The 15,917-nt window shown below is 38.8% G+C and overlaps 1 pseudogene; it reads left to right on the forward strand.

Annotated features, from left to right (window-relative positions):
* Positions 1–14,315: 14,315 nt before the first annotated feature.
* On the forward strand, positions 14,316–15,605 carry LOC109439298 (ribosome biogenesis protein WDR12; annotated as a pseudogene).
* The last annotated feature ends 312 nt before the right edge of the window (positions 15,606–15,917 follow it).

A 15,917-nucleotide genomic window follows, 5' to 3' on the forward strand; every position in this document is an offset into this window, starting at 1 on the left:
CCCGGGATGAACCCCACTTGGTCGTGATGAATAATCTTTTTAATGCATTGTTGTATTCGATTTGCTAGAATTTTATTTAGGATTTTTGCATCGGTATTCATTAGAGATATTGGTCTGTAGTTTTTTTTTTGTGCTGTCCTTACCAGGTTTTGGTATCAGGGTAATGTTGGCCTCATAAAATGAGTTAGGGAGTACTGTCTCTTCTTCAATTTTTGGAAGAGTTTGTGCAGAATTGGTATTAGATCCTCTTTGAAGGTTTGGTAGAATTCACTAGTGAAGCCATCTGGTCCCGGACTTTTGCTTTTGGGAAGGTTTTGGATGACTGATTCAATTTCGTTACTGGTGATCGGTCTGTTTAGATTTTCCAGTTCTTCATGGTTCAGCCTTGGAAGGCTATATGTTTCTAAGAACTTGTCCATTTCTTCTAGGTTGTTGAATTTGGTGGCCTATAGTCCTTCATAGTATTCTTGGATGATCCTTTGTATTTCTGTGGTGTCCGTGATAACTTCCCCTTTTACGTTTCTGATTTTGTTAATCAGTGTCTTCTCTCTTTTTATCTTAGTAAGTCTAGCCAAGGGTTTGTCAGTTTTGTTAATCTTCTCGAAGAACCAGCTCTTGTCACATTAATTTTTTCTATTGTCTTTTTGTTCTCTATTTCATTTAGTTCTGCTCTAATTTTTATTATTTCCTTTCTTCTGCTGACCTTGGGTTTTACTTGTTCTTCTTTTTCTAGTTCTTTAAGGTGTAACATGAGGCTATTTATTTGGGAGTTTTCTTGTTTCTTGAGATAGGCCTGTAATGAGATAAATTTCCTCTTAAAACTGCTTTCGCTGCATCCCAAAAATTTTGGTGGGATGTATTTTCATTGTCATTTGTTTCTATGTATCTTTTGATCTCTCCTCTAATTTCTTCTTTGACCCAGTCCTTCTTTAAAAGTATGTTGTTTAATCTCCATGTATTTGTGTTTTTCTCCGCTTTCTTTTTACAGTTGATATCCAATTTCAAAGCCTTGTGATCAGAGAATATGCATGGTATGATTTCAATCTTCTTAAATTTGTTGAGACTGATTTTATGTCCCAATATATGGTCTATCCTTGAGAATGTTCCATGTACACTAGAAAAGAATGTATAGTCTGATGTTTTAGGATGAAGTGCTCTATAAATGTCAATTATGTCCATTTCATCTAATGTGTCATTTAGGGCTACTATTTCGTTATTTATTTTCTGTTTGGATGATCTATCCATAGCTGTCAATGATGTATTTAAGTCCCCTAGTATAATTGTGTTTTGGTCAATTTCTCCCTTTAGTTCTGTTAGTAGTTGCTTGGTGTATTTCGGTGCTCCCTGATTGGGGGCATAAATATTGATGACTGTTATGTCTTCTTGTTGTACAGTCCCCTTCACCATTATGAAATGTCCATCTTTGTCTCTTGTTATCTTTTTCACCTTGAAGTCTGTTTCATCTGATATCATTATGGCTACACCTGATTTTCTCTGGGTACCATTTGCTTGAGTGTCAATTTCCACCCTTTCACATTGAGTCTATGCTTGTCCTTGTAGCTGAGATATGTCTCTTGTAGACAGCATATGGTTGGGTTTAGTTTTTTGATCCAATCTGCTACTCTGTGCCTTTTTATTGGTGAGTTCAGTCCATTTACATTTACGGTGATTATTGATATGTGAGGATTTCCTGTCATTCTATCCTTAGTTTTCTGGTAAGGTTGTGTCTCCATTGTTTCTTTGCCTTTTTGTTGTTGTCTATTATTTCTGTGTGGTGGTATTCTATGATGTTTCCCTCTGTTTCTTTTTTTGTTTCAGTATATATTTCAAATCTGGATTTATTTTGAGTAGTTACCCTTAAGTTTATGTAAAAGAAAGGTTGATATTTAGAGTATTCCATTTTCTTCAGCACGCTTACTTTCTCCATTCCCATATTCCGGTTCAGGCCTTTACTCTCTCCCTTTTTGAGTTGTGGTTGCCACAAATTGTCCCTGTTGATGGTGGTCGAATAGCCTCCTTTAGTATTTCTTGTAGTGCAGGTCGTGTATTAGAAAATTACCTCAGCTTCTGTATGTCTGGAAAGGTCTTTATTCCTCCTTCATATCTAAAGGATATCTTTGCTGGATATATTATTCTTGGCTCATGGTTTCTCTCTTTCAATAGTTTGAATATTTGGTTCCACTCCCTCCTGGCTTGTAGAGTTTCTGCTGAAAAATCTGATGATAATCTAATGGGCTTTCCTTTGTAAGTTACCGTCTTCTTTTCCCTGGCTGCCTTGAGGATTCTTTCTTTGTCGTTGATTTTAGACAGCTTCAGTACAATGTGCCTTGGAGAAGGCCTGTTGGGGTTGAGGTAACTAGGTGTTCTATTTGCTTCTTGGATTCGAGGGTCCAGTTCTGTCCACAAATTCCGGAAGTTCTCATCGACAATTTGTTTGAATATATTCTCTGTTCCCTTCTCTCTTTCTTCTCCTTCTGGAATGCCCATTATTCTTATATTGCTCTTTCTGATGGAGTCAGAAAGTTCTTGTAGAGTTCTTTCATTTCTTTTAAGTCTCAAGTCTCTTTCTTCTTCAATCTGTGTCATTTCCAGGTTTCTATCTTCGATGTCACTGATTCTTTCCTCCATCTGGTCAACTCTACTACCTAAGCTGGTTATTTCATTCTTAATTTCTTCTATTGAGTTCTTAATCTCCAGAAATTCTATTTGGTTCTTTTTAAGATTTCAATCTCTTTCGTAAAATGCTCATGCTGTTCTTTGATTGAGTTTCTGAGTTCATTTAACTGCCTATCTGTGTTTTCTTGTATCTCGTTGAGTTTTTTCAGAACTGCAATCTTGAATTCTCTGTCATTTAAGTCACATATTTCTGTATCTTTAAGTGCCTTCTCTGGAGATTTTTCACTTTCTTTCTGAGCTATCTTGTTGCCTTGGTTATTCATGGCGATTACTGGTTTACTATTTCTCTTCCTAGACATCTACAGGAGTGACTTCTGCAACAGGTTGATAGAAAGCGGTCTTTCTTTTGTTTGCCAGTACTTGTTGGTAGAATGTTTTATTATTTCTCCAACTGCAACTTATTTTTCTTCTCCCACACGGTAGTGCTATGTTTTCTCTGCACTATTCCAACTTCTCACACAATGGGGGGATTCCCTGGGAGACGGGCTTCTCCTCTGTTAATAGTTCGTCTAGGTCACAGGGCGCAGTGTCCCGGTGGGTATGCGGAGAGCTTTTGATGTTCCAAAGCTCTTCCAGCTTCTGATTCAGAGCCCGTATATTTCAGCAGTTCTGTTTACTGCTGCAGGGATCCGCCCAGATAGGTGGGGTCAGGGGCGGGGTGAGTTGTGAGAGGTGGCCTAGAGCAATGGCAGCGACCACCACCACAGCCGGTCCTGCTTCCACAGCTCTCTCCCATTTGCTGGAACTAGTTGGGCTGTGAATTTGTGTTTGCGATCCACAGTTGTCAAAACAGCAAATTTTCTGTTGTTTTGATCTGACACTGCTACTGTTTCGCTTCTAGCACCGGGCAGGTGGGGGCGGGGTGAGCTCTGGGAGGGGAGGGAGGGGGCGGCTAGTCTCAGTGCCTAAGGCTCCGTTCTCTGCTCGGCAGTGCGGGCTTAAACCACCGTTTTCAGCCTTTTTCCCTCAGTCTTTTCTCCGAGGTCTCTGCCGTGAGCATTGGGTTCAGCCGTTTTATATGCTGTCACCTCAGCCCTGTGGAGCCCTAGCAGTCCGATCTCCCACAGCTGCGGTGGTTCCGGGAAGCAGCGAGCTCGGCTCACTGAGCGAGGTCTGCGTCCTGCGCCTGCGCAGCTCCGTCTCTGCGCACTTCTCCCTTCCCTCCTCCCTCCTCTCGCGCGAATCTCCCACCTGTAGGTGATTTCAGTCGGTAGTGGGCCTCTTCGTCTTGCCTGTCTGCTGTGCAGGGAGTCCTTTGTGGAGTTTTTGTTGTTCTTTGTAAATTCCAGGGGAGCTTTACAGAGGCTCACCTCATGCCGCCATTTTTCCGGAAGTCTCCATTCTCATTTTCAATGTATTTCCAATTTACAGAAGGACATTCTTTTCCTATGTTACAAACACTTTGAAATAATTATTTTATGTCTGGCCAACATTTTAACATATTTTCATGGTCAGCAACGATAGCTGTCTTGTAGGCACATGCCTAAGGCTATCTCCTTCCGTTTCCATACAGTCCAAAATCTCATTGAGAGCTTCAGCTCATTTTGAGGAAACTGAAAAGTGACCAAAATTTTCCTTATGAAAGTCTTAAAATCACAGGTAAGTTTTACCATGTTATGTACAAGTAGAACACCATATTTAACAGATAAGATCATTTCATTTTCTTTGGTACGGAGTTATGCACTGAATGCAATTTACTAGATTTCACATTTGCACCATCTTCCAAATATGCACATAGTGATCAAAATCTAGTTTGAACTTAGATAAGATATAATATATTTTGTTTTATGTTTTCTGTGGTTGCATTAAAATCTTTATAGAAATAAGAAACACAATTAAAATCTCCGTTTTTCAAACCAAAGTACCTAAAGGCCAAGGTATCTAAAGGGGATTTTATTTTTCGGTTTTATTGGCCATGATTTGAAGCGTCACTTTATATACTGTAGAAAGCATGGTTGTTGGTAAGATCTGACAGAATTGGTCCTACATTGTAAGGGGCCTTCACATTTGTTATCAAAATTTCCCCTTTTGTTCATCCACAGGATGTTTTAATTGTATCCTTTAGATCACAGAATATAATTTTACTCAGTTCCATAGAGCAATCAAAAGAACTATATGGTAATGTAAGTTCATTTTTTGGTATATGCAAGCTAATTCAGCTGCCATTATTTTTAACTGAACATTGGTTCTTTTCACGAAATGGAAAAAAAAAAAGACTGATTTAGAAAAACTTGCCTGTCTCATCCTGTAATTGTGAGATTCAGTCTACTTATGTGCTTCCACATCACCTTTTCCACTATGCTCAATTCAAAATTCTTTTCTGCATATTGTACAGGATGTTTTGTTTTAGTATTTGCCTTCCTAGATCCAGTTTTATATATCTTCCCACCTGTCATTAAAATAACACAGTCATTTAGTCTATTTTTTTTAGTGATGTCTGGGTCATGCAGCCATTGGTATTTCAATTGTTCCCATTTTCATTATCTGAACTTTCAGAAAACAAAGTCACTAAATTCATAATGTTAACAATTTAAATAATACTATCTCAATAAAAATCACAATGGTTAATCTACCAGCAGAGTTAAAGACAGTGTTACTGCCTTTATTGTGAGCAACAAAATATAATTTCTAACATCAGCAGTAGTAAAGCTAGCAAAGGGTCTAGAGAAGCTGGATAATCTATGCCTTATCCATTTGACACTAAGAAGAATGTTGCTTTTATTCCCTAATTTGGGGGCTGCCTTACAGATTTTGTATTTCTCCCTTAATCTTCTGCATCCATTGCCCAAACCATAACTTTTCACATTCTGAGGAGGGATTTCCCATCATGCAAGGATTTCAGTGCTAAAATCAAGAAAATTTTCAGGAAAACTACAATGGCCAGTTACCATTGCTTGGAGACCAAGTGGGGAGAGGAGGAGGGCCTTCATGCAGGAGGCAGGTTGGCTTGGATTGACAGAGCACAGGAAATTTGAGGAGGGTACCCCTTCATGGTGATGGAAGTAGCAGCAATGGCCTACTCAGGGTATAGATGCCTGAGTCAGGTGAAGAGGCCCTCAGTGGAGGAGAAGGGATGGTGTCTGCAATGAGAAATTATCTACATACAGGTGATTGGTGATTGCATAAAGGAGTATTGGGCACATAAGTAAATATATTAAGGAAATTGGGAAACAGGTTTCTCACTGTTGGGGAAGGGAATTACAAATATGAAAATGAAAAGAAAAACTGGAATGAGCCCAAGAGTTTTGGATTGGAGTTGGAGTTATAAATGGGAACCAATAATTTTCAAGGTGTTTAAAGAGATTTGGAAAAAAATAGATTAAAAATAATAGTGTGTGTGTGCATGTGTGTGCACACCCTAGCTCTCTCTGTCCATTGAGAAAACTCAGAAGTAGCAAAACTCCAGTAGCATTCGAGCCACCTATATCTTGCTTTCTAAATACTTTTCCTCATTAAAATGAACCATATATCCTTGAAGAACTGTTTAATTCTGAGTCTGGGACAGGCAAGTACCAGATGATTTGGGGATATTTTATGCCAGATAGCAAAGAAGTACTCAAAGAAGATTGGGAGCATATTCAAAAGATACAGAAAGCAGCCTGAAGAGGAACAATTTGAGCATCAAAACAAATAACAATAGAATACATTATAGCCAATTCAATTACACAGGAAAACATGGGTCCATGATATAAATGTATTATTAATAAATAAATGTAAAGCTTTAATGAGGAATGGGATATTTGCATAGTGTCAAATACTTATTAATTGCAGATGGAGTTTCTTTACAATGAGAAAGCCTGGGAGACAACACAATCAAGTGATCCAAGTAGAATGTCATAAATAGTAGAAAAATCCAAATTACACACTGTCTGCAAGGATGCAATGAGAAAAAAACAGCATCGCTTCTATAATATCCCTACATATAATCATGAGGAAAACTTCAGACAAACCCAAATCAAGGGGCAATATACAAAATAACTGGCCCACAATCCAAAAAATGTCAAAGTCATGAAAGTCAAGGAAAAACTGAGGAACTTTTCTAGGCTGTAGAAAATTAAAAAGATATGGCAACTATATACAATACAGTACAGGATTCTGTCCTGGAACTTTTTGCTATGAAGGCCATTATTGAGACAACTGGTGAAATCTGAACATGGTCTGAGGATTAGCTTGTGGTAAATATTATTAATGATAATGACCTGATTTTGATGGTTGCCTTGCGGTTATATAAGAGAGCATTCTTATCTGTAAGACATACACATCAAAGTATTTCGGAGCTATGGGGCATCACGTTAGCAACTTATTTGCATATGTGTAATGGTGACCCTATATCTTCTATTTTTTGAAATTTAAACCTCTGATGTAAATTGATTTGACAGTGGTTTGGCTTGGGACTTTTTGAAAGTTTCTTTTTTCCTTTCTTTGCCTCCATCCCCTCCCACCAAACCTTGATGACTCTGTTTACTGTGCGTGGACTATGCATATCAGTTTCAATGGTTCTGTTTCCTTCGGACCAGTGTGCACATCTGGTCTGGTAATTTGGGAGGGGTTTTTGCATCTCTATGGGTTTCACTCCTGACCCTGGGGCAGACCAACTTCTAGGAAGCCTGAAGTTGCCTAGACAACTTCTCTTTTCTTTGTTTGCCCCTCCTTGCATGTCTATAAAACCTTTCGGCAATATTGAGAGAGGAAGGCAGTCTTTGTGACAGGGAGTCCACCATCTTCCCTTAATGCTGGCATTTTGGAATAAAACCTGCTTTTCTTTCCACCAACCTCACCTCCCGAGTTTTGGCTTTCGTGCAGTCAGCAGCCCGACCTTTTGCACAGTAACATATGGTCCAGGGATGGGAGAAGGGGGATTCTTTGTTTTACACCAGCAACTTTTCTGAAAGTTTGCAATTTTTTTCAACAACAACAAAAAAACAAGGAGCATGTATTCTTTTCATCAGAAACAAAGTAAACATGGGCTGACACTCCAGATAAGGGATAAAAGGAACCCCTTTGGGTTTTATAACAATGATGCCATTGGTGACCTTGTTGAGAGCAGATTCAGTGGAATGGAGAGACAATAGACAGAGTGGTGAGGAATGACAAGGAGTTTGGAAAGTGAAGATAGTGAACATAGTCTTCCCCCTTGAGAAGTTTGTTGTTTGTGAAAATGAGAAGAGAGAGGGGGAGGATGTAGCTTAAGGGAATCAATATGTAGGAGAGGGTTTTTTGGTATATTTCATTGTCTATTTTATGGAGAAACATACACCAGTTCATATTAATGATATAAAGGGAAGGCCTAATAAAGAAAATTGAGGGCTCAAGTTCTAACTGTTCAGACAAAGATGAGGAACACTCAGCTTTTAGTTTGTCTGGCTCTTCTGCATTGTCAAGACAATGTGCAACCACTCAATTCACTATTTTCAGGGGGTTGGGTGTAGAGGATGTTCTCCTACAAAAAGGTCTTGCTATAAAGCTATTCAAATAACATATAATTGGCAGAACATACACCAAACTACAAACAATGGATAGCTCCAGGGCCGTGAGGAAATAAATAAGTTATGTATTTTCTTTTTTAAATTTAATTATCCTTTTTACTGAGGTGAAATTTGCATAACAAAATTAATATTATAGGGTGAAAAATTCAAAATTTACTACATTTATAATGTTGTGTAACTACCACTTCTTTCTAGTTCTAAAACATTTTCATCACCCAAAAATAAAACTCTGTACCCCTTTAGCAGTTAATCCCCATTGAACCCTCCCCCAACCCCTGGCAACCGTCAATCCACTTTCTTTTTTTATAGTCTTTATGGATTTTTTGCTCAATCATAGTTGACATTGAATACTATTTCATATTAGTTTCAGGTGTGCAGCATAGTGATTAGACATTTATATAATTTACGAAGTGATCCCTCTGACTAGTCTGGTACCCACCTGGCACTATACATAGTTATTACCATATTATTGACTATATTCCCTATGCTTTACTTTATATCCCAGTGACTATTTTGTAACTACCAATTTGTAAGAAGTTACATATTTTCATGTTGTGTGAATTTATTTTACAACCAGGGTTTACTACTTGTGTAATTATAAGAAAAATAGCGTTTAAAAATGGGTGGTAGTAATATGGTCTTAAATTTATTCACAAAATTGTTATTGTAGAGAGAGATTTACTTATCTGAAAATATGTCCACAACTAAACATGAAGGGGGGCAGATTAGAAATTATGTATAGCATCATCCCAAATTTTGCTAATCAGACACAGTGTCTGTCATGAGGCTCAGAGCCCACAGAGATAATAGCAGTGGCAGCACAGGGTCTTGTGTCACATTTCACATGTAGAAAATTCCATCTGGTGGGTCTAAGGAACCCCCTGGTTCTCCCTCAACCCCTCCTAATATGTTATCCTCAACTGTGAGGTTCAAACTGCAATTCCAGTTCTTGTCACCAGAGTAACAAAGACCTCTATTTTCTATATTTTCTCCAAGCATACTGTGGGGACAGAGCCAGGAGTGCAGTTTCCAGGCTCTTGGCCTCACACAGAAAGGTGCTGGCTCAGGTAGTAGATGGTCATCAACTGTGATTGGATGGCCATCAGCTGTGGCTAGTTGGCCGTCAACTGTAACCAGTGAGCGATTGGCCACTAATATAACTGCCGTGGCTACGCTAGCAGAAAATGGGGGCTAGCAAGAAGATGGTGGCTGAGCTAGCAAGAGCGGATTGCAGTTAGCACAGCGGATTGCAACTAGCAAGTGGGGTTGGTTGGTTGGCAGAAAAGCAGATGGCAGGTTGCAGATCGTGTGGCTCCTGCTTCCTGTGTCTCCAACCCAGCCACCAGCAAGAGTATAGTGGTATGACTCCCCTATCTATGGCTCAATAGGTGTTCCTTTTTGGCCTCACCATGTCCTGTGTTCTTATGTGGGGAGTGGGAACAGAGACACCGCATGGCACCCTGCATGACACACACCTTTTTAGCAAGGAGAGAAAATCAAAGCAATAACAGTTTTTGTTTGTTTAAATAAAATTTATTTTGTAGAGCAGTTTTACGTTCAAGGCAAAATTGAGCAGAAAGTACAAAGTTCCCACTATCAACCTCCTGCCTCAAAATGCTACATTTGTTACAGTCAATGAGCCTACATTGACACATCCATTATCACCCAAAGTCCATATTTTACATTGCCAAAGCAAAAACATTTTGAAACTAACTTTTACAAAACAGGTTCTAAAGCAGGAAGTATGAAATAAGCCTCCATCTCACATACAATTAAGAAAAGGTTGGAAAAAGTTAAATGAGATCCCATCTGGAAAATCAATCTGAGGTCCTAAATGAACACTGGGCTTCCCAGTAGTTACACCAGCATTCATACTGACAATTATAATAGAAATCTGCCTGATAAGTAATAGATTAATGGTATAGAAGCGTTTTCCCTAGTGAAACACCATTTTTAAAAGTTTGTGTTGGTCTAAGCATGAGCCATGGGCCAGCTTTATTAGAAGCACCTGGTATCTTGTTAAAACTGCAACTTCTCAGACCTTAGCCCAGACCTGCTGAATGCTTACCCTGATGTTGGAGGCTCAGGAATCTGTATTTTGAACAATTTCCCTGGCAGATTCTGATATTTCCTATAGTTTGAGAACTGCTAAATAGATCATGTCTGAGATTTCTTTAAGTGTTTTGTATACTGTGATCTCTGATTCCGATGTCAATTGGTTTTGCCACTCAACTTTAAGTACCTGTTTGTGTTTTGCTGTATCTGGTAGATAACAATTCTGACATGCAGAACTTGTTTACCGAGGGCTTACTCTTCACCTATCAGGCTGGTTAATAGGCAACAAGATAGAAAAGCCCCCTCCCATTATGGGGCTTATTTTCTCTTTTGGATACACATAAACAATAAACAATGTAATTTCAGTGGGTGAGGAGTGCCATGAAGAAAATAAAACAAGGAAACAGGATAGAAAACAATATTTATGGAGAAGCCAGTTAAGGGTGTCTAGGGCCACCCAGCCTAACAACTTCAAAGACCATCACTTACTTCAACTACACTATGCATGATGATCCCTGGAGTTGTGCTATGCTCTATCGCTAGAGGCCACACTATGGACGTGACTTTTCAGCTCAGACCTTGATGACAAGAAAGAGCTGTGTGGGTATGAAGATCTTTTAATATCAGACTAGGGAACAGTACATTCTGAAGTGGGAGTGAGCAGGAAAAGACAAAAAACAATGTGACTGGAGCCTGGTGGGAAAGGGGGGAGGGGTGAGTTGTGGGAGATAAGGTAGAAGGAAAGCTATGGAGCAGTACTCAGGCCTAGCTGGCAATCTTACCACATTTCCACAGTCAACATACTTTCTCAATATCTGAGACCACTGTGGCACAACATTTATTCTCTGCGCAAACCTTCAACACCTCAACATTCTCAACTGCTCTTTTGGCTTGTTTCTTTGGAAAAGTAGATGTTATCACAAAGGAGATTGTCTATATGCTCCCACCACCAAACCTACCAACTTACCTGAATCAGCAACTATACAGTCTACTTTCCCTCCTGTGACAAATCTTCCTAAGGCAGCTCCTTCTCATTGGCATGGATGACACACTCCAGGACTGTGAATGTGTAATTACCCACCTTCTCCCTTGAGCCAGCAATATTCCTCTCTCTACTAGATGAATGAACATATGCATGAATGAACAAATAGATGAATTCATGAAAGATTTGAAAATTGGGTGGGGGGTATAAAGGGAGGTGTTTCTATGATTCTCATAAGTTTTTCCCAATTATGGGTAGTGATATTAACTGGGATGGGCAACACATCATATATCCTTTTTGGAGGGAACAAGATGGGCCATTTTGATTTCTCAATACCTTTGTATACCCCATTGGGGATGTTAAGAATACAGCAAGATATTTAGATCAGAGACTGAACTAGAAAGAAAAATGTAGAAATCATATGTGAGTGAATGGCAATTGAAGATATGGTTATTGATGAGATGGCTGCCTAAGGAGAGAGCATGGTGTGAAAAGAGGTGGCCAAAAATGGGCACCAAGAAACTCCCAACATATGAACTTCAAGAATCTTCAGTGAGTGTATGGCAGAGCCCAGAATCAATAGCCAGGCTGTCACCTGATTCAGTTGTGCTCTTCTCTCTACAGGATGCCACCCCTGGAATGAACCTCTTCAAGGTAGGCCCAGCCTTGGGTCTAATAGTCCCAAACAGAATTCTGTGAAATAGCTTTTTTGTGGGTTCTACCCACTCTGGACAAGTAACCCTCCCACTTCATTAGACTTATGCCTCCTATTGTAATAGCCTATTTCTCCAGCATACACTCCACTAGGATGTAAGCCCCTTAAGTACTGGGCACTATCCTGTTCATCACTATGTCCTCTTTAGCCCAGGTCAGATGGATTTAACCTAAATATCCATCAGTAGGGTTCTGGTTGAATACATAGATATGACAGAGTACACAGACATGTCAGAACACCATGTAGCTATTTAAGAGAAAGATGTAATTCTATACATAGTGGTATGGAATTACATCTTAGATATATTATTATGTAAAGCAAATGCAAAGCGTAGAACAGTGTATGTAGTGTTTCTTGTCTATTTTCTAATTCCATTGCTGTGGAAAATGAGCTAATTCGGCAGAACATAATTATTCCAGCTCTAGCTGCCAGCCATGTGAATGAGCCACTCTAGGTATTCCATCAGTTCAACCTCCAGATTGCTACATCCCCAAACAAAACCACATGGAACAGAAAAATTGCTGAGCTGATCCCAGTCAACCACAGAATTATGAAAGATATTAACGTTTGGTGTTCTTTAAGCCATACCAAATTTTGTGGTGGTCTTACGTGGAAATAGGTAACAGAAACACCTTAGTTTAATGTTGACACCTTAGACTCTGGTCAACAGCCCCAGCTGAGCTCCCTGCCAACAGCCAGCATCCACTGCCATTTAAGTCCTCAGATGCTCAAAGCTCCAACTGAGATTTAACTGCAACTTCATAATGGATGCCATGGGAAAAACACCCAGGTGAGCGCAGTCAACCCACAGAACTATAAGAGATGATGATGATAATCATGATAACAATAATAAAAAAAATAACTCATTCTTTTAAGCTACTAATTTGGGGCCTTGTTTCATATGCAGCAATAGATAACTAGAATGATATATCAAGTGAAACAAGTTAGAGTGTAGACTTTAAAATTTTTTACTATGTATATACAGAAACACATGTATTATACATTTATAAATGTATTTAGTGGAATCACATAATGTATACTGATCTGATTTTCACTTAAAAAAAAGTCTTGGCTAAAGCTTTTTGTCATTGAAAATACAGCTACCACATTCCCTGAAATTTATAAAAACTAATCCATTTAATTTTTAAATAATCATATGATATGAATATAGCTGAGATCTCCTTCCTTTCCATTCACCCCCATCCTCGCTCCAGGTAACCACACTCTTAAATTGATGTATACCTTTCCACATGTGGAAAGAGTTGTGTTGTGCCAGAGTTGTAGACTCAAGTTTAGGTTGTTTGTTTTACAGGTCATGCTTTGCTTATTAGGAGACAAGGAAGAATGTTGAAGGATATATAATAACTTCATCCCAGTGATCGGTAATATGGAGACTTGAACTGAGAAGCATCCTTGTGCAATGAAAAATATACCAAATTCAGTCACAAAACTTGCATTTCAGCCTCCTCTGCAATGATGGGTGGAAAATGAAGTTGATGTTTATTCAAAGTCAATTTACTATTAATGATATGAAACTTCACTCCCAAAGTCTATGAGGTATATTTTAAGTGGTAGAGCTCTGAGTTTCAATATGCAAATTCTTTTTCCATTTTTGGAGTTGGTAATTTCTAGATAACTGCAGAGTTTGGCTCATGCAGCAAGTGTGTTTGTATGTATAATGCGCCGGTTTCTTGAGTTTGGGAGGTGTTATTACAACATGAATGGGTTTTTTAAAATGTTGCCAGGACTAATTCTCTTCTATAATGATGCACTTAGATAATTTTGGATTTTTGCCACTTGCAGTTATTTTTGTTCACTGTTCTTTTTTCCTTGTTATTTTTAAGAGATTTGAAGGAGGGAATGTATTCTCTCAGGAGACACAGTAAGAGCATGAGGTAAAAGGAAAACAAAAATTTTACTAGTAACCATTTAAATTAAGAAAATTTCGTTCAAACAGACAGCTTTTAAAATTACATTTATACCTTTTAGAAGCACTCAAATAGTACCCAAATAGTTACTACTCATGATGAACAAGACTTTTGTTACCTTTTGATGTTCATCTATCGTTTTTAACCTTGCATATAACTTTTAAACATATTTTGAACGATGAAATTTCCACAGCTATATTTCAGAAAGCAACTAAAAATAATTTTTTAAATCAAGTCAAGTATATCAAATATTATTTGTGACAAAGTACCAAACATTATAATTAACCAAGTATTCTATTTAAAAATTCCTGAGAGAGAGGAGGCCTGAGGAGAGAAAGAGGAATCCAAGTCTTGGACTGCAGCTTCTGCTTTTCTGTGGAGTCTAATTTTGAGCTGCTTCTTTTTGTAGTCCTAAGGGACCAGAGCACCTGTTGTCTGACCATTACCCCATACATTTCTGTAGGCAAGTCTTGCATGTGCGCTCCGCCATGGCTCAGCTCCAGACACGCTTCTTCACTGACAACAAGAAATATGCAGTAGATGATGTTCCCTTCTCAATCCCTGCAGCCTCTAAAATTGCTGACCTTAGTAACATCATCAATAAATTGCTGGAGGCAAAAAATGGGTTCCACAAACATGTGGAGTTTGATTTCCTTATCAAGGGCCAGTTTCTGCAAATGCCCTTGGTCAAACACATGGAATTGAAAAACATCTCTTCAGAAGAGGTTGTGGAACTAGAATACGTGGAAAAGTACACCGCACCTCAGTCAGAGCAATGTTTATTCCACGATGACTGGATCAGTTCAATCAAAGAGGCAGAGGAATGGATCTTGACTGGTTCTTATGATAAGACTTCTTGGATCTGGTCCTTGGAAGGAAAATCAATAACGACAATTGTGGGACATACAGATGTTGTAAAAGATGTGGCCTAGGTGAAAAAAGATAGTTTGTCTTGCCTATTACTGAGTGTCTCTATGGATCAGACTATACTCTTATGGGAGTGGAATGTAGAGAGAAACAAAGTGAAAGTCCTACACTGCTGCAGAGGTCATGCTGGAAGTGTGGATTCTATAGCTGTTGATAGCACAGGAACTAAATTTTGCAGTGGCTCCTGGGATAAGATGCTAAAGATCTGGTCTACAGTCCCTACAGATGAAGAAGATGAAATGGAGGAATCTACAAATCGACCAAGAAAGAAACAGAAAGCAGAGCAATTGGGACTAACACGGACTCCCACAGTGACCCTCTCTGGCCACAAGGAAGCAATTTCCTCAGTTCTCTGGTCAGATGCTGAAGAAATCTGCAGTGCATCTTGGGACCACACAATCCGAGTATGGGATGTTGAGTCTGGCAGTCTTAAGTCAACTTTGACAGGAAATAAAGTGTTTAATTTTATATCCTATTCTCCGCTTTGTAAACGATTAGCATCTGGAAGCACAGATAGGCACATCAGACTGTGGCATCCCCGAACTAAAGATGGTTCTCTGGTGTCGCTGTCCTTAACCTCACATACAGGCTGGGTCACAGCAGTAAAGTGGTCTCCTACCCATGAGCAGCAGCTGATTTCAGGTTCTTTGGATAACATTGTCAAACTGTGGGATACAAGTTGTTGTAAGGCTCCTCTCTACGATTTGGCTGCTCATGAAGACAAAGTTCTGAGTGTGGACTGGACAGACACAAGGTTACTTCTGAGTGGAGGAGCAGACAATAAATTGTATTCCTATAAATACTCACCTACCACTTCCCATGTGGGGGCATGAAAATGAATGAGGAATTTAACTACAGAGATTATTTCTATAAGTGTAACTGGTAGATATTCCTCAGATTACATCAATGCAGATCACCTTGATAATAGTTATCACTATCATTTTTCTTTATTTTGTATTTATTATGACAGTTTGTGTTTATAAAGTATAAAATGTGACCTGCATTCTCTACCTTATGCAAACTCTTGAAATTGAGTTTTTCATTTCTTTTTAAAGGTACTGTTTTAAATTAAGATTTGCTTTTGAAATAGTATAAAAGCATATATTAAAAACACAGTAATTGTCCAGAAATTTATTTCTGATGGAGAA

The sequence above is a fragment of the Rhinolophus sinicus genome, chromosome X, assembly GCF_036562045.2.
Source record: "Rhinolophus sinicus isolate RSC01 chromosome X, ASM3656204v1, whole genome shotgun sequence".
Taxonomy (NCBI): domain Eukaryota; kingdom Metazoa; phylum Chordata; class Mammalia; order Chiroptera; family Rhinolophidae; genus Rhinolophus; species Rhinolophus sinicus.